The sequence below is a fragment of the Schistocerca cancellata genome, chromosome 5 (assembly GCF_023864275.1).
Source record: "Schistocerca cancellata isolate TAMUIC-IGC-003103 chromosome 5, iqSchCanc2.1, whole genome shotgun sequence".
Lineage (NCBI taxonomy): Eukaryota > Metazoa > Arthropoda > Insecta > Orthoptera > Acrididae > Schistocerca > Schistocerca cancellata.
Window position 1 is genome coordinate 469,638,678 of NC_064630.1, and position 26,972 is coordinate 469,665,649.

Genomic DNA, 26,972 nt, shown 5'->3' on the forward strand with positions numbered 1-26,972 from the left:
GAATGAAAGTCTTTGGCCTGTTCTTCCGTTGTCTAACTATAGACCTTGTTTTTTCTAATGACTTGAGTTTCTTTTATTTTTGACAGTAGACTACTGTTTCCAATTTACTTAAAACACTACAACTCTTTTTAAAGGCGAACACGAACTGACATCTACACTTTCTAATCAATACCTGTCAGTGGAATGATTGGTTACAGCATTGCGGATTGTCTTGACCACCCACATTATAATTTAAACACACATTTCTGAATTTAAAGAAATCTATTATGCTAATTTCCAAGTGTGAAGTATGAGACTCGTTTCCAGGCACTACAATCTATATTCTTACTTACAATAGTGTCGATGTTTTATAGGAGCTATACTAATGTAACGCAAGATACAGCGGAAAAAGACAAGTTTGCTAAACGGATATGCTTACCTGACGCAGATGAGTTTTCACCGAGAACCATATCGGTAGAAAGTCACCGTTGGTCCTCTGTTGATCGCGGATAATCTGATCAACTGGAACGCTCACGATTTGTAAATTATTATGACATCCGATCATCTCCCTGTCGAACTGAAACAAAAAGGCATCACAAATAATATGCATATGTTTTGGAAAACAGCAAATACCCGAGCGAGGAGGGGTATTCCTGTAAAACGAAGAGAGTATTTGGAAGTCAGAGATAATTTTAAAACAAGACTGCACAACACTTTAAAAACTGGAAAATTCTATACTGTGGGTTTATTTTTGACGCAACAAATAAACTCTTAGTTTTGCCGAGACAAAATCCCCCTAACGACAATATCTTAGAATGTTGTTGTTGTTGTGGTCTTCAGTCCTGAGACTGGTTTGATGCAGCTCTCCATGCTACTCTATCCTGTGCAAGCTTCTTCATCTCCCAGTACCTACTGCAACCTACATCCTTCTGAATTTTACCTCATGCACTTCCCTCCATCATCAAACTGACGATTCCTTGATGCCTCAGGATGTGTCGTATCAACCAACACCCTCTTCTGCCAGCTTGTGCCATACATTTCCTTTCTCCCCATTTCGATTTATAGTACCACCTCATTAGTTACTCGATCTGTCTATTTAACCTTCAGCACTCTTCTGCGGTACCACATTTCAAAAGCTTATGTTCCCTACTGGTCTTTATCGGCCAGGATTCCTTACCGTAAAACGCAATGCCCCATACAAATAACTACAGATAAGACTTCCTAAAATTTAAATTTATACAAGATTTTAAAGAAATCTTTATTATACATTCTTTTCTTGCTAATGCCAGTCTGCGTTTTATATCATATCTACTTCGGCTGTCATCAGTTATTTTGCTGCCCAAATACCAAAACTGGTCTGCTCCTTTAAGCCTCATTTCCTTTTGTTGACGTTCATCATATAACCTCCTTACAAGATTCTATCCATTCTATTCATAACCTCTTCCAAGTCGTTTGCCGTCTCTGACAGAATTGCTATGTCATCAGCAAAGGTTTGAATTTCTTCTCCCTGAACTTTGAAATCCTTAACCAACTTTGATTCCACAAGGAACTGTTGTGCGCAGAGAACGTAGACTACAAGGAAGGAGAGGCACACAGCAGTCAGTTGCAATCCCATAAGTTTTATTAATCTTGCATATCTATATTTCGGCAATAAATAGCCATCTTCAGTGCATTTGAGTTACAATCCAAGAAAACTCGTGGCAGTACATGTCACCATACGATCTTACTGGTGTACAAGCAAAAGGAAACAGAGTTTCCTTCTGCCTATTTAATTTAACTAAGTGTCTTTCTTCCACGTTGTTGTTCCATTGTAACTCAAATGCCCTGAAGGTGGCTATTTATAGCCGAAATCTAGAGATGCGAGAGTATTAAAAACTAATGCGATTGCGACTGGTTGCTGTGTGCCTCTCCTTTCTTTGAAATCCTTTCCAAATTTCTTCTTTCTTTCCTTCACATTGTGCTCCTTATACAGATTACTGGGATAGGCTTTGACCTTGTCTCACCCTGTTCGCAACTATTGCGTCTCTATCGCGTCCTGTGGCTTGTAACAGCAGTACGGCTTCTGCACAAGTTGTGAGGAACCTTATGAGCCCCGTTTTTTACCCTGGTAGCTTCACTATCGACAGCTTACTCCAAATGTACAAATGCTATAAACTGAGGTTGACCTTTCTTTGCTCTGTCTTCTAAGATAAGACTTAGGATGAGTACTGCCTCGCAATATCTCACATTTCTCCAGAACTCAAACTGATCTTTCGCGAGGTCAACCTCCATTCTTTTTTAAATAATTGGTATCAGTATTTTGCTAAGTTTTATTAAGCTTTTCAGAAGTCAAAAACGTCTTTTATCATATGTTTTCCCTTTATTTTTATGACCAGTATTGAGCTATGTGACTGTCATCAGATATGTCTATCTTCTTAAACTAATAAACAAGGAAAGAGCTGGTAGAGAAGATATGTACCTACAACAAACGTAAAAACTAATAAACTTTGAAAAACACTATTGTAGGGTCACACACGAATCTGACGATCATTTAGATGTAAACTGTTCATAAAATAAAGACAAAAATTATGCGATAAAATACTGTTTTTAATTTTTAGTTCGATAATAGTCACACCTGCCACATCGTGCCTTTTTGGAATTGGATTTATTACATTCAACTTGAAGTCAAACGGTATTCTGCTTGTCTCATATACTTTGCATACCAAGTGGAACAGTTTTATCATAGCTGGCTTTACCGAAGATCTCAGTAATTCTGAGGTAATGTCGTCTGCTCCTGGGGCCTTAATTTGATTTAGGTCTTTAGTGCACAGTCAAGCTGTTCTCAAAGTATCAAAGCTACTGTTTTATCTTATTTCCTCTTCCCATTCTATTGTCTGCCAATCCATTTCCTCTTGTACAGCACGTGGGTATGTTCATTCCATCTTTCATCCTGGACTTCTTTGCTTAGTACTGGCTTGCCATCTGGCCTCTTGATATTCACACAACTGCTTCTATTTCCACTCAATTTCCCTATAAACGGCATATATTGTTCCTCTCATCTACATGATACCACATCCTTCCGCATGTCTAGTCATTCCTAATTAACCATTTTCCACTTACTATCGGTATGATTTTTAAGCTGTCTGTATTCCTTTTTGTCTGCCTCAGTTACTGCATTTTTTAACTTTCTGCTTTCTTCAATTAAATTCAATATCTCTCTCATTAGCCAAGGATATCTATTGAGCATTGTGTTGTTGCTTATTTGATCCTCTGCTGCCTCACTATTTCATCTCTTAGAGCAACAAAATTGACTTCTATCGTATTCCTTTCACCCTTTTCAGTCAATTGTTGCCTATAGCTTCCTTTGCAAGTCTCAGCAACCTCTTCTTCTTTCAATTTATCAAGGTACCATCTCCTTAATTCTCTACAGTTTCTTCACTGTTAACATGTATTTCATAACTCAAAAATGATGGTCACTATTCACATCTACCTTAGGAAATTGCTTGTAGTTTAAAATCTGGTATCTAAAGCTCTACCTTTCCATTATATCGTCTATTTGAAACCTTCCGCAATGACTAAATTGTGTTGTGTGCAGAATTCTACCACGCTGTTTTTTTCTTGCCTTCCTTGTCCTACTGTCGGGTTTCAGTCTCCCACGTCAGTAAAATTTTCGTCTGCCTTTGCTTTCTGGACAATTTCTTTCATCTCGTGAAACATTCTTTCAGTCTCATTATTATCTGCGGAGCTAATAAGCACGTAAACTTGTAGTATTGTTTTATGTTGTGGCTTCGTGTCCATTTTCATAACGATAGTGCTTTCACTATACTGTTCATATTACCTTACTCGCATACTTCTTTTTGCATTCATTATTATATCTACTCCTGCAATACAAATATTTTATTTTACGTTGATAACTCTGTATTCACCTACGCAGACGTACTTTTCTTCCCGCCATCGCATTTCACTAATTCTCACTATTTCTAAATTCAACCTATCCATTTTGTTTCGAAATTTTGTAATTTATCCTCTAGATTAAGGTCTAACATCGCATGGTTCGACGTGTAGAAGGCCATTTTTTTCCGTTGAAGACAACAGTCTGCTAAGTACGTAGGGCGACGGAAAAGTAATACATCCGAATTTTTACGCGGAAACTCTGAAAATTTTCCAAATGAAACAAACGTTTATTATTTTATTCATAGCTGCTATCTTTTTAACATCTGTAGTAAATATTTCAGAATTAAATCCAGTCGTCAGTTCCACAGATATTTTTATTTCACTTTACCGGTTTCAACAAATTAATTTGCCATCTTTAGAAAGCTACAAAAATAGGGATATTTTAAATCAGTAGAGCTCGGCCATAAATTATGTAAAGTATAAGAAGTCTATTACAGAAACGTACTTAGTACTGTCTTAGCGGATGTCGACATCTTCTTTACAGAAGCAAATGCGATGACTTGTCCGAAACTATACATACTGTATGTGATTGTTGGAAACACAAGCTGACAGATTGATAATTTACGGTATATCAGTCATATCTATGAACATTTAAGCTGTTGTGTCAGCACTGAAAGTTCACACTATTTTGATTGTAGAGCACATCTTATGAAATATGAAAATTAACCAATTATTTTTACATATTGTAAATATGTGCCATGTTCTTCGAATGTGTTGTGTACAACTTCCTTATAAATTTTAGTTACATTTTTGTATGCTTTTATATACGTTCCTTTCTGCTGGCACAACAGCTTGACATGTACATAGATGTGATTCATTTAACGTAAATTATCAATACGTCAATCAGTGTTTACAATAATCACATACAATATGAACAATTTAGGGTATGTCATAGTATTATGCTTCTGTGAAGAACATACTCACATCAGCTAAACTAATACTAAGTACATTTCTGTAATACACTTCTTGTACTTCACATAAATATAAGGCCAAGGTCTAATGATTTATTATATCCCTAATTTTGTACGCTTCTGAAGATGACAAATTAATTTGTTGGAACAGGTAAAGCGAACTATAAATATCTGTGCAACTGACGACTATACTTTATTCCGAAAAACCAACGTTATTAACATTTTACACATTTATTATTCATGTGTACATATATGTAGTCCTCTGCCGCTGGTGGGCTCCGAATTTTAGCGTGTAACACGGCAGTGAACAACGTAACTATGTTGGTGAGTGAGAAGCAGCGTGCTGAATCGAGTTCCAAATTAGAAGAGTACATCCAGACGCAGAGCATCCTCTCCTTTAGCATGACAATGCCAAACCACAAACGAGCGCTGCGTCATCTGCAACAATCCGACGCCTTGGGTTCACTGTTATCGATCATCCTCCAGATAGTCCCGTCTTGGCCCCATCCGATTTTCATCTGTTTCCAAAACTTAGAAAACACTTTCAAAGATTACTCTTTGATAGTGATGAAGCGGTGGCCCCTTCAATAACTTCGATGTACATGCCCTCGGAAAAAACAGCGGCTGTAGTTTCCTCTTGCTATCAGCTGTTCGCAGTACCAACATAGCATGACCGCGTTGGCTAATGTTATAAGGCCAGATCAGTCAATCATCCAGATTGTTGCCCCTGTAACCATTGAAAAGGCTGTTGCCTTCTTCATAAGTCACAGATTTGTATGGCCTCTCCACATACAGTCTGTCGTTGAGGTAGCACCTACTGTACGGCTGTCTGTGTCGTTGAGGAACGCAAGCCACACCCCCATGGCATAGTCCGTGGCTGAAACATCAAAACGAAATAAAAGCTGACGTGTTCTCCATTTTTTGAAGCATCTTGACACTGATTGGCGTGGAAATAGTTGACATCCTTCTTTCTGTCTGTGAACGCGAATGTACCCAGTTTAGATCGAGATGGTGAAAGAAAACTAGGCACTGCGTGGGGTTTAGAACAGCGAGGTACTAGCGTACGCACTGTAATGAACAGTGTCATAGTGCATACCGTGGGAAATGCCTTGTTCATTGTGTGCTTGTGCAGAATACTATGCATGAAGTAAAAACGGTCGCTGTGCGAGGTGGCTCGGTGGCTGAGATTCGCACACGGGAGGACGCCGGTTCAAATTCCAGAGTGACCGTCCAGTTTTAGGAATTCCGTGGTTTCTCTGGGTCGCTTAAAGCAAACGTCTAAAATGTCCTTTGAAAGGGAGAAACGATAAGTTTGTGGTCGTTCTCTAATGTTCTCGTCGTCGGCGAGATAAGTCCTCCACTTCTTTGGTTGCTTTTAGAAAAGTTAGGAATATAGATTAATTGTCATGCCACCAGAAGTTGTCAGGGGATATCGGCACCATTCAGGAACCTCTTATTGTGCTTTGCAGACAACACAGGGGTAGTATTTACATAAGTCAGAATGAAGAGGAATGTATGCCTGTCTCTGTACTGTTTGAAGGAACTAAAGTTATGTGATGTGGGAAAGGGCGACACGTGAGTAAAGACATTGTCTTTTGACTTTTGTCTCGTGATCTTCCTCTGAAAACAATAGTCAACAGGCAAGACATTAACAAGTGCCTACGAAAGCCTCAACAGTTTTTATATCGTATGCAGTTAAGCTGTTGACTGCTGATAATCGCGGGACGTTGTACCAGGTAAGACCCCGGATGGACCACTATTTTATTTATCTGCTATATGAGGTCCAAAAAGACGCCCATATAGCTCTGTGCTTTCCGGAAGAAGGAAGGCACAGTCAGAATCACATACAAGGACTGACGGATATACTACACTTTCCCAAACAGATATCTCCATTTGTGCTCGAGTAGTTTTCGCTCCTCACCCAGTACTTATGCAAATATCCCGTTGATTATAAAAATGATCAGCAGCAGTTTAACTTACCGTGGAATTGATGTAATGGTTGTTATCGACTGGTTTCTCTGGCCTCTTGGCAATCTTCGGCATCCAGTCATAATCGACATCCTCGAACATCTCTCGCAGGTTCGTCAAGCTTGTGTCCCATGCTTTCGCCTGTATCAAAAATTTAACATAAGCAAAACATCAAGGGAGGCGTCTAGTGACAATACGAGCTGTACAGTAAAGAGTCAGTAGTTGAATAAATGTTATTTTCTTGAATTTCACCTCTGCCAAAACCGTGCTGCAATGCGGTAGCACCGAGGCTGTCATTGCAACACGTAGATAAATTAATGACCACCACTGTTTGATCACACACACACACACACACACACGCACACACACACATTCACGCACAGAAGATCTATCCATTTCCTTCTGCGTAGTAACTTCTCATATATAAAGGGCAGTCAAATGAAAGCGGTACAAATGAAAAAAAAGTACATTGTTTATTATTTCAAAAGTAATCGCCATAACTGTTAATACAATTAACCCACTGTGAGACAAGACAGTCAATGCCTTCATGGAAAAATGTTTGCATTTGCCTACGGATCCATGATTTTACTGAGGTGTGCACTTCTTCGGCCGCAGCAAATCGACAGTCGGGGCTCCTAAAATATGTAAATTGCTTGCGGAAAGATCGCGGCTGTATGCAAGCCCACATGACGCCAAGGCTTCTTCGACTACACTGCAGAAGTTTTGATGGGAACCTTTACACATCTTCCATACAGTCGTGATCCCTCCCCATATGATTTCCATATTTTAGGACCCTTGAAGAAAGACATTCATGCCTGTCGATTTGATTCGGATGAAGAGGTGCACATGATTCCGTAGACAACGGCAAACTTTTTTTTCATGAATGCACTGACCATCCTGTCTCATGCTTGTTAAATGTGTTAACAGTTAGGGCAATTACTTTTGAAATAATAAACGGTTTACTTATTTTTTCCTGTGTGTCTCGTTTTCACTTGACTGCCCCTTATACTACACGCAGCGATCACCACGCAGACAAACCTACGTGCTCATGAATACCGCACTTCTCAGTATCGTTAGGCCGCACAAAGTCTGTAGTTGAGACCGTTCCATGTAGTTGCTAAGCTGTATTTCCGATGGAAGAACATAGAAAGTACCAGTATTGTAAATGCAGGGTTTTACACAATGCGAAATGTTTAATAATACGATGCTTTTCATAGTTACAAATATTGTTCTCAGTCTCAGAAACTTAACAGCTGTCAGTCACATTTAAATAAGGGGAAACATGTGTGTGAGTAACTGATGCTAATCCAATGGCATCACTGTTTATTTAAAAAAAAAAAAAAAGAGAGAGAGAGAGAGAGACAGAGAGAGAGAGAGAGAGAGTGTAACATAACCATGGTCAGAAAATGGTACTGGGTGGTATAATGAAACTGTTTTCCGAGTGCTGTAATGCGGGCTGTATACATTGCAGGAGACTGAAACATCGTAGCTATGTCCATTAATCGGTGCGCTCGCGGAGTATGCTAAAAAAAATAATACTTGAACTTTCTGACACCACGTGAAAATATGATGCTGAAAGCAGTCAGACAGTAGTCTGGGTACAGGCAAGGGGGAGCGATAAAACAGATGATAACGGTGATTCTGGCACTTTAGTTAGGATATGGGAACAAGTTACAACACGTGTTCAGTAAGGTCTCCCGACTGAGTAGCTTGCTACATCTGTGACATGGCATGGTCGACAGTTGTTATCAGAGCGATATGTTGTCGTATGCTATCCTTCATATCAAGAAGAGTCCGAATACATTTCTGAGGGACACGATCTTTCAGGTATCTCCACAACCGGAAGCTCCTATCAAATACTCAGAAAAATCCCTGAACTAAGTCTGAAATGTTGGCAGAGTTCGCTTTCACCTCATACAACAGAATCATGGAACAGACCTCACCACAAGTATTACTCCATAAATATCATAGAGGAAATTGGCTACGCGCCACTTCCTTCTTATGTGCGGTCACATTGCTACGATGTCGCCACCGCTCATACACAGATACACAGGAAAAACCATCAGAATTTGAATGGCGTCGTCTCCTTATGTGGAAACTGCCACGTTGTGATATCCGTTTCACCTGCGTAGAACATCAAAACATTTTGAACTGGGCTCGGAGAAGACGATCTTTTATTGCTAGATCCGCAAGCGCAAATGAAATCCTTAAATGATATTCTCATTCCGAATTGACTGTTGTACCCAATGTTAAAACCTAACGCTTGCACATGATTGAAAGGTCATTCCATTTTTAAACATTTCAATGGTGTCTTATCCAGATGTAGAGAATTACAGGTACTACCCGGAAGATACAAGCTTGACCAGCAAACAAATACATCATGACATTTCAGAACTTTTAGAAACATTGTCTGCAAGTTAGTGCAGGAGGGCAGTTATAGAAGCTCAAGCAATGTAAGTCATTCTCCTGCCACGCGGGGTAGCCGCGCGGTCTAGGCGTCTTGTAACGGTCCGCGCGGCTCCCCCTGGCGGAGGTTCGAGTCCTCCCTCGGTGGTGGGTGTGTGTATTGTCCGTAGCGTAAGGTAGTTTAAGTTAGATTAAGTAGTGTGTAAGCTTAGGGACCGATGACCACAGCGGTTTGGTCCCATAAGATCTTACCACGAATTTCCAGATTTCATTCTCCTGCACGTCAACGTCCGCCCCTGTACTTCTGCTCACATTCGACACTAACTGGAAGGAATGAGATAAACACCACTCGAATATCTTCCCGTAACTTCCAGACTTAGTGCACTGCGATTTACATCTGTCTTTGAACCATCAAGGAGGTACTAACAGGCAAACAATCTGTTGGTACCACTAACGTAGAAGCCTTCATGCGCAATTCGCTAGTGACACTACACCGCTACGGTATAGCATCAACAAAATGCCAATATTCGGGGCCAGGTGCATATCACATTCGAAAGCTTCCGAAGGAACGAGGTACATAATTGGTTATGTTTGTAACAGCAAATAAAATAGGTAAAAACAGAAGTTGGTCTATACACGGCGGGGAAAATAAAAGTGGCCCGCAGAACAGAGTTCCGGGGTATAAACACAGCAGAGGAAAGGAAATACAGTACTAACCTAACAACGGCATATGCTGAAAGTGTCCACCTCTCATATGTTGGCACTTTTGGGTCCCCGTCAGAACATTGCTGAAGGAAGATCGAAGCTGGAAGGGTGGAAATGGTGCAGTTTCATCCTAAATTATTTGCTGCATTTCTTGAAGACTATGAGGGTTGTCGCGATACACCTTTGACTTGAGGGCTCCCCGTACAAAGTAATAGCGCAATGATAGTTCAGGTAACCTGGGTGGTCGACTACGGCCGCGAACAGACTGACCTCTGCTAACAGCTCTGTCAGGCGTTAAGTTTGTGTAAATGTGTTCCAAGGTTCGATCGGCTGTACGGGCAGTTGTTCGATCCTGTTGGAAGTAACTGTAGGTCTTTTACTCCGCTGTTAATGCTGCCACAAATTCACGTCCAACCGTATCCATTCATTCGGGCCACTTTTATTTGCCCCCTCCTGTATCTGATCCACGACTGTAGTTTTAATAAAAGTGGCAGAAAATGATTTTGTCTCTTTTGCAGAGTCGATATCCTGTTCTGATAAACTTCTTTAGCGAAAAATCTGGTGTCTAATGCAGGTACCGTTTTAACTGGAATACTTACGAACTGCTCCTCTTGGTTGCTAATGGCGTCAGTGACAGCCATCTTGCACGCGATGTAGATGTGATCAGCACACAACACCGGATCCCAAAAACTATCACCACCGAATTTCACTTTCGGGTCATACCTGTAAACAGTGTGTACGTGCATTATTATTTAGAAAGCTGAATCCAGAGGATTTATATAATTATATTAGTTTTAAGAATACGAGTTCAGTACACTACAAAGAGTAGAAATTTTAGTAACTACGCAGATGTTCACAATCTTTTGTGAAATTTATCAATGTCATTAAATTCGTACTATGCGCCAGAACTGGAAAGAGACGGCACAACATTACCCATGATGATTATCAACAGTAATTCGTAGCTGCAACAGTAACGCATCATTCGTGCAAGTGGAAATGGTCGCGGTATTAGGGATGAGTCGTAATTCAGCAAGTACAGTGACAACTGGTGTCTTTCGATTTAGTGAGAAACTAGAATTCATTATTATCTCTGTCATCTTAAATGAGGTAGATACGTTTCCAAGGCGCAGCGTTTGTCTGTATGCAGTATATTGAGGGAGAAATTTCTGAGAATGTACGTTTGGAGCCCAGCATTGTATGCAGTGAATAATGAACTGCGGCAAAACCTGTAAGAAGAGATTCAAAATGTTTCAGATGTGTTGTAGAAGGATACTGAAAAGTAAGTGGAGTGTGAAGATGAAGAGTGTAGAGGCCCTCCACAGAAACAGCGAAGAACACTGACGAGAGGAAAGGACATGATGGTAGGGTATGTGTTAAGACGTCAGGGAAGAACTTCCGTAATACTAGTGGGACCTGTAGGAGATAAAACATTAGAGGAAGACAGAGGATGGAACCCATTCAACAAATAATTGAAGGTATAGAGTGCAAGTGTTACTCTGAGATTAAAAAGTTGGCACAGGAAAGGATTTCACGGCGAGCCGCATCAGGAGAATGATGATTGAAAAAACTGTATACCTTCACACAAATGGACAATTGCCCAATATTTTCACTTGGATTAGTGAGTGTGCTGGTCTGTAAAAATGACTTCACTGATAATTAGGCACAACATAATCAAGGAGGAATTGGTAAAAATTTGTGGTATAAGTCGCTAACGCTTCCGACCACATGGAACTTCTGTCATTGTCGAGTATCTTCAACAGGGAACAGTTAAGTTCATGGAGTGCCCAGTAAGATCTTCTTACTTTAATTATGTTAACCACGTTACGATTCCTTCCAGGAAGTGTTTTCGCATCAGAGTGTTTCTGAGAAATTTGACGCTTTGGGAGCGGCTTCTTAAGAAGACTTCTAACTTCGTATGTAACTCAAAGGTACACTCATTAACATCTCAATGTTATTCAGGTTATTATTTGGAGTTAGCAAAATTTGTGTATGCTTGCAACATTCACAAATTAAAAATATACCAAACTAAAAATTTAGACAGAAAAAAGCATTCATCGTCGGCGACCTTTATATCTGGTGACTACTTGCTTGTTGAAAGTCAGTCTCCTCAAAGCCCAAAATTCTTCTTCTGTCTTGTACATTGGCCGTAGACAAGCGAAGGCGTATGTCAGAAAAGACCGATACGTCGGAAACGGTATTAACTACGCTACGTGACCCAAGGCGACCGCCTGGACCTACGAGAGTGGGAACATAATCGCCCAAAGAGCAAGTAGAAGGCAGTTTTTCTTACGCCAGCCACCTTAAGGAGCTCATTCCCATCTAAACTGCACTACCGTCTTCTGCAGCTGGACTCGTTTCGCTCCGCTGAACTCTGCCGAATACATCGTCATGCCCTAATGTACTACCACGGGACATTTGAGTCTGTCAGTAAGGCTCTATGTGAGGTGATATATGTACAGCGCATCTGAGCTTATGTAGGCAATTCATGTCCAGTAGGGTTACGAGAAGGCAGTAATTCTCACTCCATCGGCAACGGTGGGTGCGCCAAAGAGAACTCCTGTTATTGGCTGCCGCAGAAGGCGACCACATGAGAAGCCGTAAGGTCAGAGGTGTTATCACTGCTCCACATAGAGCATTTGGGCGAATCCAGAGCCAAATAACTTGCACGTCAGTGTGTATACTGGCATGGTATAAATCAAGACACCTGTGAGATAGGCGGCTGTGTTTGCGCCATCTCCCAACCGGCACCGCAGCAGCAGTGCCACCGCAAGGTCCCTGGGGTCGCCTTCACGTAGACTCCAAGGGACCATTTATAACGTGTAAGTGGATGGTAGTAACATTTCCCCTATGTGACACAAGCGTTAGCCCGTATACACTCCAGGACGAAAAAAGAAAGGACAACACACCACGAACGAATTGTCATAATTGGACGGAAATCGGTAGATGTGATTTACATGTACAGACAAACAAATGATATCACTTTCTTTTTTTAAAAAAAAAAAAAGGTTGGTTTATTCAAAAGAAAGACCTTCACAAATTGAGCAAGTCAGTAACGTGTTGGTCCACCGCTGGTCCTCATGTAAGCAGTTATCCTGCTTGGCATTGACTGACAGAATTGTTGGATGTCCTTCAGACTGATATCGTGCCAAATTATTCCAACTGGCGCATTAGACCGTCAGATTCCCGAGCTGGCTGGAGGGCCGTGCCTGTAATTCCCCTAACGTTCTCAAATGGCCAAAGGTCCGGCGACCTTGCCGGTCAAGACAGTGTTTGGCAAGCACGAAGACGAGCAGTAGAAAAGCTCGCCGTTTGCGGGTGGGCATTATCCTACTGAAATATAAGCTCAGGATGGTTTGCCATGAAGGGCAACAAATGGGGCGTAGAATATCTTCGCCGCTATGCCGCGGATGACAACGAAAGGGGTCAGCTACGAAATGAAATGGCAGGTCAGACCATCACTCCTGGCTGTTGGACCATGTGGTTGGTATATCACCGCTGTTTGGACGTCTCCAGACACGTCTTCGCTGGTCATCAGGGCCCATTTCGAAGCGGAACTCATCACTGAAGACATGTCTACTTTCGTCAATGAGATTCCAGTCCAAAGGCCCCTTTGGTTGTCATCCACGGTACCCTTACAGCACAGCAGTAGGTCGACGATATTCCACGCACCATTTTGCTACCGTTCATGGCAATCCATGTTGGCCCCCAGATTTCAGATGGATAATACCCACCTGCAGAGGGAGAGAGTGTCTACTGCTTGTCTTCGTGCTTCCCATAATCTACCTTGGCCAACAAGGTCGCTGGATTCTTCCCAACTGAGAACATTTGGAGCATTAAGGGTAGGTCCCTCCAACGTTCTTGGGTTCTGACGATCTAACGCACAAACATGATAAAATATGGCTCCATATCCCTCAGTATGACATACAACAACTCTATGAATCAATGTCAAGCCGAATAAAAGCTTGCATAGTAGCCAGACGAAGGCCAACGCATTACTGACTCCCTCAGTTTGTGAAACTTTTTCTCTTGAGTAAATCATCCAGTTTTCTGAAACTGTAATCATTTGTTTCTCCGTAGGTGCGTCGCTTTTTTTTGTTTTAGACTATATTTCCAATAGAAAACCTGCCTAACGTCATCGTCTTGGACATGGACCTCATTTCCTGTTCTTGGTTCTGACGTTCAAGGCACACATGTCCTATACCACAAAAGAGAAGAATTTCGGGACAGCACTGATTGCTTTTGTAAGTAATCACCTTAATACACCGACCAACACATAAAGGCCAAAAGAAACCGCTTCATAGAAGACAACCAAGGACAACATTTCCCCTCCCACTGTCGAACTAACAACAGTCATGACGACTAGCCCAGCATATCTCAGAGAACAAGATCCAGTTCTACTTAGTAGCCACGATCGTAAACATCACTGGCTACCAAACAACGTAATCAAGCTTCAAGATACAGAAATCTCCGTTCTACAAACCCTGTGGGAAAGCCCAACCCGCTTTAGGGACCTATGACCTATCTTCATGTGCATCTGCAAAGCTATAAATAAATAATGACGCCTATCCAAATTATTAGTATTAAAAATGTCCCAGCCCGATCAGCCATTTTCGGTGCCAACAACGGTAGGACAACCAAAAGAGCACAAACTGCTACTTTCCAGAAGACAGCAACTCTGAGAGGTGTTTATACTGATCGTTGTTGTCCGCGACAACCAATCGTTACAGCAATATTGGGATGCCAATCAGATCGGTACGTATGCTAGGTGTTTTATTATGTGGTGCATAGAGTTGACGGATGTAGGTAAAACACAATGAGGTTCTTCTGATCCTTCATGAGACAAGCTTGTTAGACAGCGGCAGCGGCAGCGTTCTATGCATCTGCCGCTAGTTGTGTCGAGGTCAGTGGTGACAAACGAACACACAGAAGTAGTAATAAAACACGATGCATGAGTAGTATCAGCAAATGAAAAGTAATCCTTTGTAAAATAGATTGACAAATGGCAAAATAATGAGTTCCCATGCCCAACACGTCTCTATCGACAACATCTTTGTATAATGTAATCTATGTATTCCGCCGGCCGGAGTGGCCGTGCGGTTCTAGGCGCTACAGTCTGGAACCGAGCGACCGCTACGGTCGCAGGTTCGAATCCTGTCTCGGGCATGGATGTGTGTGATGTCCTTAGGTTAGTTAGGTTTAATTAGTTTTAAGTTCTAGGCGACTGATAACCTCAGAAGTTAAGTCGCATAGTACTCAGAGCCATTTGAACCATTTTCTAGATATTCCAGCTGTCTCATTGGTGATTTAAAACTCTAATGTTTAGAGGGTTATCTCCTTTCACCTTGCCATGAAAAACACTGACAGTTATCTATTCACTGTATGTCTTCGTACGCAAACTTATTTTGGCATCAGCATTTTGAATTAAATATAAGTCCCGATATTTGCATTCATGATCACTGTCAGCAGCACAACTGTCTCAAGCGTTGTGTTTGGTGGCTTAGGTACAGAGCAGGGCAGTTGTCACCATCAATGAAAGCCAGCATGGAGAAGGCTAAGCGTAATATGCAGATCACAACAGTTGGCAGTGTAGGAGCCCGCTCCTCTCTCGCCGTTTTCCCTTCCGTACTCTTACGGATTATAATTATTGCAGGCTGGAGATACTGTCTGAACAAAGGGAGGAATTTAACTGTCGGAAAGTTGACACTAATTCAACATTCATCCGTGAACACTGTATCTTTTATACAAACATGATCGCTGCAGTTTTCAACATTCATTACTTGTGTTTCTGAAAACATACCAGTCATCATGAGAAATAACATTGTTACACTTTCGAAGAAGTCAGATGCTGACAGGAAACAATAATACAGAAACGTAAGTCGCGGTTGCAAAATACTGACGCGAATTAAGTCACGGAAGAATGGGAAAGCTGTAGAGCGCAACCTTGGGAAGATTGGCTTGGGTTCCGGTGAAATGTAGGAAATGGCGAAGCAGTACTAGCCCTACGACTTGCCTTAGGAGACAAGTTAAAGACAGTCAAACCTATAGCTATAGCATTTATCAAAACAGACGATGTTGACTGATTCTCAAGGAAGCAGGGATAAAATACGTAAAAGTTGTCTGCGACTTATAAGTAACCAGACTGCAGGTAAATGTGTCAAAGGACATGGCAGGAAACCAGTGGTTGACAGGGGGGCGACCGCCGTCTATCCCCGACGTTATGAAATTCTTCGTTGAGCAAGCAGTAAAAGAAACAAAGGAGAAATATGAAAAGAAAATTGTAGTTAAGGGAGAAGAAATAAAAACTTTGACGGTTGCTGAAGACATTTTCCTTCATCAGTGGTAAGATCCACTACATTTGTAAAGTTTTTTTTTCCTAATAGGAAAGCCCAACCCGCTTTCGGGACCTGACCTGTCTTCAGGCTGTCTTCAGGTGCATTTGCAAAGCTATAAATAAATAATGACGCCTATCCAAATTCTTAGTATTAAAAAGGGCTAAACATAATTTACATTGCAATTCTTAAGAAAAATCCCCTTGTAGATACATAAAGTGTGAGTCCATAGAAGTGGAATAACAGCGATTAAACAGAGGTTAAATTATGTTAAAATATTGCATTCCTGGTACATCGCATAAAATAGGAGTCCCTCTTAATTATAGGCCTGCCGAAAAGCCTTTTGTAGAGCAGAACCTACGTAAAGTTGTAAGTTTGGAATGGGGATTATGGGATATTGGGTCTATAATAGTTTATATTTCCATTTTATCTGCGGTGGTTCCGCTCTTTTAATGTGGAAACCTATCTCTTTTTTTGTACGCTCTGTTCTGGGAGAGACTTTACCGTAGGCGTGGAATTGAGAGGGCCTCCTGTTTTATGCCATGTACAAGGCCTGTACTATTTTAACTTCTGTTATTCGACTTTTGCGGACGTACATTTTATATACAAACGTGAGGGTTTTTCTTAAGAATTGTAGTATGAATGCTGTTTAGCTTTCATTAATGCTAACAATTCAAATGGTTAAAATGGCTCTGAGCACTATGGGACTTAACATCTGAGATCATCAGTCCCCTAGAACTTAGAACTACTTAAACCTAACATACCTAAGGACATCACACACATCCATGCCCGAGGCAGGATTCTAACCTGCGACCGTAGCGGTCGCGCGGTTCCAGACTGAAGCGCCTAGAACCGTTCGGCCACATGGGCCGGCGCGCTAGCAGTTTGGTTAGCCATTATTATTTATTTATAACTTTGCATGAGGAGCTGAAGATGGGGCACAGGTACGGAAACCAGGTTGTGCTTTCCTTTTAGGAAAAGATAAATATTACAGCTGTAGTGGATCTTATCACTGACGACGAATATCAGCAGTTGTGGATGTCCCGTCAAGAGAAACATAACATCTGAATTCCGTGTGTGCCGGCAAAGTATTTGGAAGAGCATTTGAACGGAATGAATAGTGGCCTGGAAAGATATTATAACAAGAAAATAACAAAACACGAAGTTACTAGAATCATTCGGTGCTGGAGGAATTAGATTAGTAAACGAGACATAAAAACTACTGGAGGAGTTTTGTTATTTGTCAGTAAAGTAAATGAGAATGACAGAAGTGTAAGCAATATGTCGTGGGAGGCTGGTAATGGAAAAAAATTCTAAAAAAGAGAAATTAATTACCAGCGAATACAAATTCACATATTAGGAAATAATTTCCGAAAGTAGTTGTGTGGAGTGCAGCCTCGTACAGAAGAGATGCGTGGGGGATAAACAGTTCAGACAAGAATTGAATGGGAGTTGAAGTGTGCTGCAGAAGAATGATGAAGAGTAGATGAGTAGACATGATAACTAATGAGGAGGCACTGAATGGAAATGGAGAGGAAAGAAATTTATGGCACATCCTGAAGTATCTCAGAATCATCAGTGTGATAGTAGAGGCATCTCTGAGGACAAAAGTAGTTGAGGGATACCTAAGATTGACGCAGTACGCAGATTTACATGGAGCAGATTCGGGAGATGAAGAGGCTTTCACAGAATAGATTAGACAAATACATCAAACCAGTCTTTGGACTGAAGAACAAAGCAGTACCCAGACTTCTGCAACACATATGTGTCTACATGAATCAAATACATTATTTAAAAGCGTTAAAATGTTCTGAAATCGCAATAGGGTTTTTATTTCGCATGTAGCTTCATTGAAGAGCAGTTAAGCGCTCTCGACAACTGGGAACCTTGGCGTAGGTGAGCTCTGGAAAGGAGTATGGTACCGTGATGAACACTGCAGCATCCTTTCAAGTGCAAGATGTACAACAATCGTAAAACCCTGTACTGACCATACTGGGCACAATCTGTAAATGTAGGACTTGTCATTATACTCGGACTGTACTTCTCGTCTTACCACCTACGATCTCACAGATGTATATTATAGGCCACTCACCAGGGGGTCTCCGGATCAGAGTGGTAACAGGGGTACCACCACCAAGGCGGCGATTCTTCTACGACCGGGCTTGCCGCCATCAGTAGCTGCTGGCGTTGGCGAGTTGCAGACCAGAATTGGGCAGGCATCGGCGGACCCTCCTCGTCGGTCCAGTAACTGTGGCTCTCCTCGTCAGACGAGTAGGTCGCGTTGCGCTCGTCATAGGAAGCGACTGGCGTGCGGCCCAGCCTGCGCGTCGCGGACGGCATGCGCGCCCGTTGCGGCGAGGGGGGCGGCTGTCCCCACTCTCGAGTTGCTTCCGTGCCCTCTGTGTAAAGTTTTTAGCTTGTCAGCTGACACTCACCACGGCAGAATGCTCCTGTGCTTCCAGTATAAAATACTCTTACGGCCATTCGTCACAGCGGATCTTGCTTTTTTTCCCCTGGCGATGCTGAACTGAAGACTGTACAGGGTGTTCAAAAATTCAGTTCGTTAAGCGACCAAATATCGGTAACGAGTTGAACAAAAGTATCTTTTTCAGACATTGTTGAAACGAATTTAATTTGGTATAAGAAGTGCTGTGACGTCCTGATGTTCGCGTTGAGCCGTTAAACAACATATGGCGTAGTGCTTGCTTGACAATCGCAGTAAATAATATGGAGTGAGCTGCTGTTATGTCATGCACTTTGTTTGCTGTGAAAAAGGAACGCAATGGTCGAAGAAATCAGCGAATGTACTGCGAACGTTTCCCTACGTGAAAGTGACGGCGCTATCGCACTTTCACAGCACTCCACAATAGACTATGTAGTACCAGCGCACAGCCTCAATAGAGGCAAATCACAGACGTTTGAGGAAGACATGCTGTTGCGGTTTGAAAACAGGCCCGTAGGAAGTAAACAGGCTATGACCATTGAGTTCGGTGTTTTGCGTAGTTTAATACGGAACGCGTTGCGAGAGCAGATGCTTCATGCCTTTCGTTCTACCAGAGTACCCTGCGATCACATGATTACGTGCATCGGCTTAAATTTGTACGGCGGTTTCTGCAAATAGCTATCGAAGACCTTCAGTTTCCTGAAGTGCTCTGTGTACAGATTAAGCTCGGTTTACTCGAGAAGGCACTTAATATTGCCATAACTAGCATGTTTAGGTGTACAGCAGTTTTACGAGATCCTCAAAGACAATTTGCAGTAAATATGTGGGTCGGTATTGTAGATGTCTACTTGCTTGAGCCCTACACATTCCTTTCTTGACTCTAGTGGCCAACGCTCTGACAGTTCCTCCAAGAGCACTTGTCAACGTTGTTAGAGAAGGTACCCCTACCTACGCATCTCAGAAGGGGGAGGGGGGGGGGGAGGATTCCAGTACGATGGAACCCCGGCGCACATGGTAGAATCAGTCTACATCTACATCTACATTTATACTCCGCAAGCCACCCAACGGTGTGTGGCGGAGGGCACTTTACGTGTCACTGTCATTACCTCCCTTTCCTGTTCCAGTCGCGTATGGTACGTGCGGCATTAAACCCTTTCCACACAGCTGACCTCTATGATCAAAGGAAGCAACAAATACGCGAAGAAATCGGGAAAACAATCAATTGTTCCTAAGAAGAGGTTTGTCTTTGGAACCAGTATGACACACAGTTTTCAACCAATCATCATTTCATGACATATATTTGAAAGCAATTTCACAATTTTCATAGACACAACCCCACACCACCAAACTTCCATGTATTCGTAATGCGTACAAGACATTGTATTCCTAAATAACAAGCAAAAATGAGCCTAAAATTTAACAAATTTACGCGAAAGTAAATACTGCTCCACTGGTTTCATTTCGAAACCACTCATGAAAGCGATAATACGAGCTCAAATTTACTTACAATAACTTTAGATGCAAGTACTTTCACTGTCAATGATCTCCTCAATATGGTCACTATAAAGAAAGCCACATGTCACGATCTCGTACAATAAATCAGGATACTCTACGCGCCGACTATTGTTTTGTACGCGGTAGGTGACTGCTATAATGCATTACATTCGTACAAGTACCTGAGTATAACATCAGAAGTCTCTGTCTTTCAATAGCATCGGCAGCTTCATGCGAATGGCACTGGCATTTAAAAAAAATAGTAATAAAATGGTGATTTCAGGCGGAAATCACTGGTACTCAAATGGTTAACCCATTGCTTCAGCAATCGGTGGATCGGCTCGAGAGGAAATGTACATTGGCTTGCAAGATCTCCGAACATCATCCCATTAGATTGCTTTCTCCGGGGCTAAATAAAAATCGAAGTGTATTTTACACCTGTTGACTCAGAGGGCGAATTAGTTGCAAGGATTCTTGCAGCGCTCACACAAATACACAGCACGCATCATGTTTTCCATCGAACACTCAATTTGAACATTTATCGTTAAATTGATCACAGCAATGAAGAACTGAAAAACAGTGAACATGGTTTTACTGTCAGTCATACTCAATGGCGTGGATATTCTGTGAACACTCTATTTGCATTCCCGACACCTCCTTGCATAACGAAATATGTTACGGGCTTTCAATGAGTAAGGCACACAATTTTTTTTCTGAAATCAGGTTGGTTTTGTTCAGGATACGTATACACCATATTATTCTCCACTGTTTTGGCTACAAAACACTATTTTTCAACATAATCTCCAGTCAAAGTGACGGTCTTACGCAACCTTATTGGGAGGGCCAGTGCGGCCGCGTGGTGTCACTCTACTGGCCGACGACGGAGCCAACGTCCTGCTGCATCAATAGCCCCCCCCCCCCCAATCATCCACGTACTCCTTGCCGTAGAGTGCATCCTTCATTGGGCCAAAAGATGGAAGTCGGAAGGTGAGAGATCCGAACTGGAGGGTGGGTGAGGATAAACAGTCCCATCAACTTTTGTGAGCGCCTCCCGGGTGCGCAGACTTGTGTGAGGCCTTCCGTTGTCAACCAGGAGTCGTTCGTTCGCGTTTTTGGGGAGACGAAGACGGTGACGACGTTTCTTCAATTTCCTGAGGATGTGTGCGTCAGGCCAGCAAGCGGACGGGTTTGCGCGACCTTGTTGCGATGACGGCAGATGCCTCGCCCAACGACTCATCATGCATTTGCTCCCTGCCAGGTCTCCGCAGGCATTCTGCAAGCACTTTTGAATATCTGAGATGCCCTGATTTTTCCGCCAAAAGAAGGTCAATGACAGATATCTGCTTAGAACGCGTGTCTTCGTTGCAGATGTCATTTTGAAGGCTACATACAGCCCCGTCACCTATCGGAACTTAATGAAACGTCTCACAATAAATTTCGCAATTTTTCAATTGAAATTGGCTAAAAAATGTGTTGCATTACTTATTGAACGCTCTCGTATTTGTTATCATTGTTTGATACTTAACCTGAATTTGTTGCTAAAGACATCATCTACAGTCCTTCGAATATCTTCTGTACAGTTTTGTTACATCATGCATACATGGTGAACCACAATTAATAGAGAAAACTGACACAGGTGAAATTATACAATAACAGAAGCAAATACGTAGAATAAACATGGGTACGTAAATGAGCCTTTTGCGAGGTAGTTGCGAATGTGTTGTTACGAGCCGTCACTGTCTTCAGTATGAAATGTTGACCTGGTTAGTACTAATGTATTCGAAATGTAAACTTTTGGATTAAGCCACCGCCTAATTGGGCTCAAATTTCAGCCATGAGCTACCTTAACAAGAAATACAGTACAGTACTGCTTCAGCACGTTTACAGTACGCCCCTGTTACAGCTACACCTACATACATACTTCGCAAGCCACTGTACGATGCATGGCGGAGGATACCATGTACCAGCAGTAGTTGTTCCCTTTCCTGCTCCACTCGCAAGTAGAGCGAGGGAGAAATGACTATCTCTACGAGCCCTACTTTCTCTCATCTTATCTTCGTGGTCCTACACAATAAGTACGTTGTCAGCAGTAGAACCGTTCTGCAGTCGGTCCGCCTCGCAAAAAGAACGCCGTCGTTAAAGGAGGTGTTGTACGTGTAACTCACTCCACAGTGAGTTAAGAATTCTTTCGAACACCCCTGTATGATCTCCTAAAGCTTGACAAGACTGAACAGTTCGATGCTGCTGTCCTTGAACGTATCAACAGGACTGCTTTAGGCTAAACTTCCGAGATGATGCCACATGGAAAAATCAAGAGGGTCTTGGCCAGGTGAGCTAGGAGGCCAAAGCTCCAGCCATGTTCGAGCTATCTATTTTAGACCATATTAGCGTATTAGATGTACTACAGTAGAAGCAAAATGTACCGCTGCCCAACATATATCTACCACATTCCCAAACCATAGGCCAGGGATGAAATATGAATCTAGTTACATCGTGGTCCTCATCGAGAAATTTACATTTCAAATATGTTTGTACTAACTAGGAGAAGACTTAATACAAAACTCAGTGGAGTCTCGTACGCACAGGTTCGCAATTATTTTGCAAACGGATCCTCCGCGGGCCCATGGGTGTAGGAATGTTTATGCTTCTATCATCATATAGTTTCTTCCGTGGCAGTTTTCGCTAGGAACTGCGGGGTTCCGGCGGAGGTTCGAGTCCTCGCTCGGGCATGGGTGTGTGTGTTTGTCCTTAGGTTAATTTAGGTGTGTAAGCTTAGTGGCTGATGACCTTAGCAGTTAGGTCCCATAAGATTTCACACACACACACACACACACACACACACACACACACACATGAGACAAGAATGAGGTAGATAGCTCGTAGTTACTATTTGTATCAACCCAAATGTAGTTAACTGACTTCCATAGATGGTATTTCAGTACAGTAATTGCACCGCTGCAAAATAGTTTAATATTGTTTCTATTATAAACACTATGCTCTCATTCAGGACACAGCAGCCCCCTTTGTAGAGCAGGCCCATGTCGCGGTTATCTGTTTTGAAGGAATGTGGAATAGCGACATCTCGTTGTGTCCCACAGACACTCCTGTCCCCACTCTACATATTTCCATACAGAGTATTTATCCATGATAATGAGGAATCAAGCTGCAAATTATTCGCTGAAGAGCAGAACTTCCGACAAAATAAGGAAAATGCGAAGGAAACGTGAAGGGAAACAAACTTGAAATCCCAAAGTCAGTTTTTAACATTGGGCAGCAACAGTGGATACAATGTACACTAGTCACAGTGCACAATGAAACATCTCAAGCCGAAGCCTTACATATTTCGACACAGGATGTAAGTCATAAATGTACTGCCTACGCAGTATCGGTAGATGGGGTTCGAGAAATGTGAGTATATGGCACAACATAGTTCAGTGTGCCTACTGTGGGATTTTTCTTCGGACGAAGAAGCGGCAGCGTTGACTGGCAGGAGATTTTCCTGCATTAGTCGCCAATATGTAAGGCATGTTTCTGAATAATTGGCAGATGCAATTTCCAATGAAGCATCAGAGGATTATCCTTTTCCTAGGATACGTACAGCTTTAATTCCTTCAGTAGGAGGAGGACTGTGCCAACCGATTGTGGGAAAACGGAGCAAATTTATCGCAGTATTTTTAACATCGGAACTCTTTTTTTATCGCAACTCTTCTCTACTGGGATGCTGAAGTAACTACAGAATATTTTGGCGGAACGTACTGTTTTTGTTATTGCGTTACACTACTGTTCTCGTCTCCTCAAGATGAATCGAATTGTATTAAAATGCAGATTCAGAAAACTACAGTGTTTTCGGTTTCTCGACATGAAAAAAGTTAGTAATTCTAAGCAGATTTCAAAATAGTCGACCCCTGCATGAACAGTCAACTACAGGAAGCTTTTTTTCCATATCTTCCGCTAACTTTGCAACTTAAACGTCTGATGACTGTATCCTGGTATTGTTTCTGTTAACAATAGTCTTAAGTAATTTCGCACGATTGTATCTGAGGTGGATTACTCTTCAGGACTCAGAATATGGGTTACGGCTGGGTGAACCTTTCTCGGGCCGTATACCAGAAAGTGAAGTGATGAATGAAGTTTGGTTCAATTATACATATCATTTTGAATATGTTAGATACAAGGGTTTGACGTACCGAAGACGGTAGGTCAGCAGAGCTCGAGCAGAAATTTGAGGTAGGAAACGATCATAGTATTCGTTGAAAATGATTTACCGGAGCAGCTGAAAACGTATTTCTGGCATGCTGTATTGTAGGGAATAAAAAACATCGTCTGGATCGCTGTATCTTTTATTAATGATGACCAGTTCCGATCTGACAAGCATGATGCTGTTTGTCAGCACTGGTGAGAATCTTACCGCCATAAAATAAAGTGTGATCTAGACTGTGTTTCTCTCTTATTTTAACAACTGATATCATGGTTCCTTTGATATAGTGCCCTTTGAGCTGTTCTTCTGATATACGAATTATAAACCGAAGTATAACATGTATAATATACTAATCAGATAATAATGGGAAATGATATGGTCAAAGACGGGAAACCAAAAAACACAACGGTGTTATTCCTGGCGTTAGGGTGGATTGTGGAGAGCCATCAGATATGACTACAGATCGCGGGCAGTAAATACCTGAGGAAACTCTGACGGGATAACAGTACGTCACAAATACCTTGTTCCCTCATGTGTTCCTATCATGCGATAGTATGATGCCATTTTTCAACAGGACAGTACTCGACTACACATGGCACGTGTCTGTGTGAAATGTGTACGTCATACTGAGGTGCTCCCGTGGCCAACAAGATATCCAGATCGGTCCCCGATAGAATATGTGTGGGACCAGCAGGGAAAATTCTGGTCCACTGGCAGTATCCAGGCCATCAAGGACCAGTTGCAACAGTTTGTGGGCCAACTTGCGTCAGGAGGGGATGCAACGATTTTACGTCACCCTTCCAAACCGAGTTGCGCATGCATGTAAGCCACACGGCGTTTAACGTCATACTGATAAGTTTGCTCGTGCGGCCAGCTTCTTTACGAATTTGATTCGAATTTGTAATCACATAACGTCACATACATTCTCGATCTGTGAAGTTCCGTTTCATTTCCTCGTTCCCTTGTAGGTGTTTCACTTTTTGACAGGCATTTTAAGGAGGGCCAAGAGGAAATACGTTTTATCTCAGCAGCGTAGACCCGGCTTCTTGTCGCATATAATGATGGAGCCGGGCGTTATAACCGCCCTTGTGAATTTTTACTCTGCATTAAGCGATAGCGGCTGCCTCGCTTGTCAATTTGAGCATGTTTAGCGGATGCTTTCAGTAAAAGTTTGAACACCAAGATTAACAAGCGTTATATCACTTTACTCGTCTTTTCAAGAGCTTTCAAATGCCGCAGAGCCTGTTTAGTTATCTAAGAATCGTCCACGAAATTAAAGGGTTGCAAGGCTTAGGTGATTAAACATGTATTCACTGCTCTGACAAGGAGAAGGGATAAAATGACAGGAGTTAAGACATCGTGGATATGTCATATGGTTCAAAGATTGCGATGCCGAACCGAAGTCGGCAACGCGCATGTATACCACAGGCATTAACGATGTCACGCTGCAATCCGCAGTGACGAGTGACAGACACTCCTGAAGACGTGCCCCCTCTCTCAGCACACCAGTGCTATGTAAGACCCAGATGGAACTGTACTTTCGTAAACGTTGGACTTGTAAGTCAAGAGAAGAGTTTGTAACTGTGTGCATCAAATGATGTTTTACTGTTCAAAAACTATTGTAAACATTAGACACGCTCCTGTAGCAATGAACTGTATAAAGTTAAGTGCATATTTTTATCACGCTCTTAATAAAGTGAACAAATGTTTCGTATCTTGTAGTTCTGATCAGCTATCTACCAGAGCAATCAAAGAACCCACTGTCACGTCCGGTCGATTGTACACTACTGGCCATTAAAACTGCTACACCACGAAGATGACGTGCTACAGACGCAAAATTTAACCGACAGGAAGAAGATGCTGTGATATGCAAATGATCAGCTTTTCAGAGCATTCACACAAGGTTGGCGCCGGAGGCGACACCTGCGACGTACTGACATGATTTCTCATACGCAAACACCAATTGACCGGCGTTGCCTAGTGAAACGTTGTGATGCCTCGTGTGAGGAGGAGAAATGCGTACCATCATGTTTCTGACTTTGATAAAGGTCGGATTGTAGCCTATCGCGATTTCGGTTTAGCGTATCGCGACATTGCTGCTCGCCTTGGTCGAGATCCAATGACTGTTAACAGCATATGGAATCGGTGGGTTCAGGAGGGTAATACGGAACGCCGTTCTGCACCCCAACGGCCTCGTATCACTAGCAGTCGAGATGACAGGCATCTTATCCGCATGGCTGTAACGGATCGTGCAGCCACGTCTCGATCCCTGATCAACAGATGCGGACGTTTGCAAGACAACAACCAGCTGCACGAACAGTTCGACGACGTTTACAGCAGCATGCACTATCGGCTCGGACAACATAGCTGCGGTTACCCTTGACGCTGCATCACAGACAGGAGCACCTGCGATGGTGCACTCAACGACGAACCTGGGTGCACGAATGGCAAAACGTCATTTTTTCGGATGAATCCAGGTTCTGCTTATAGCATCATGATTTGGCGACATCGCGGTGAACGCACATTGGAAGCGTGTATTCGTCATCGCCATACTGGCGTATCACCCGGCGTGATGGTATCTGGTGCCATTGGTTACACGTCTCGGT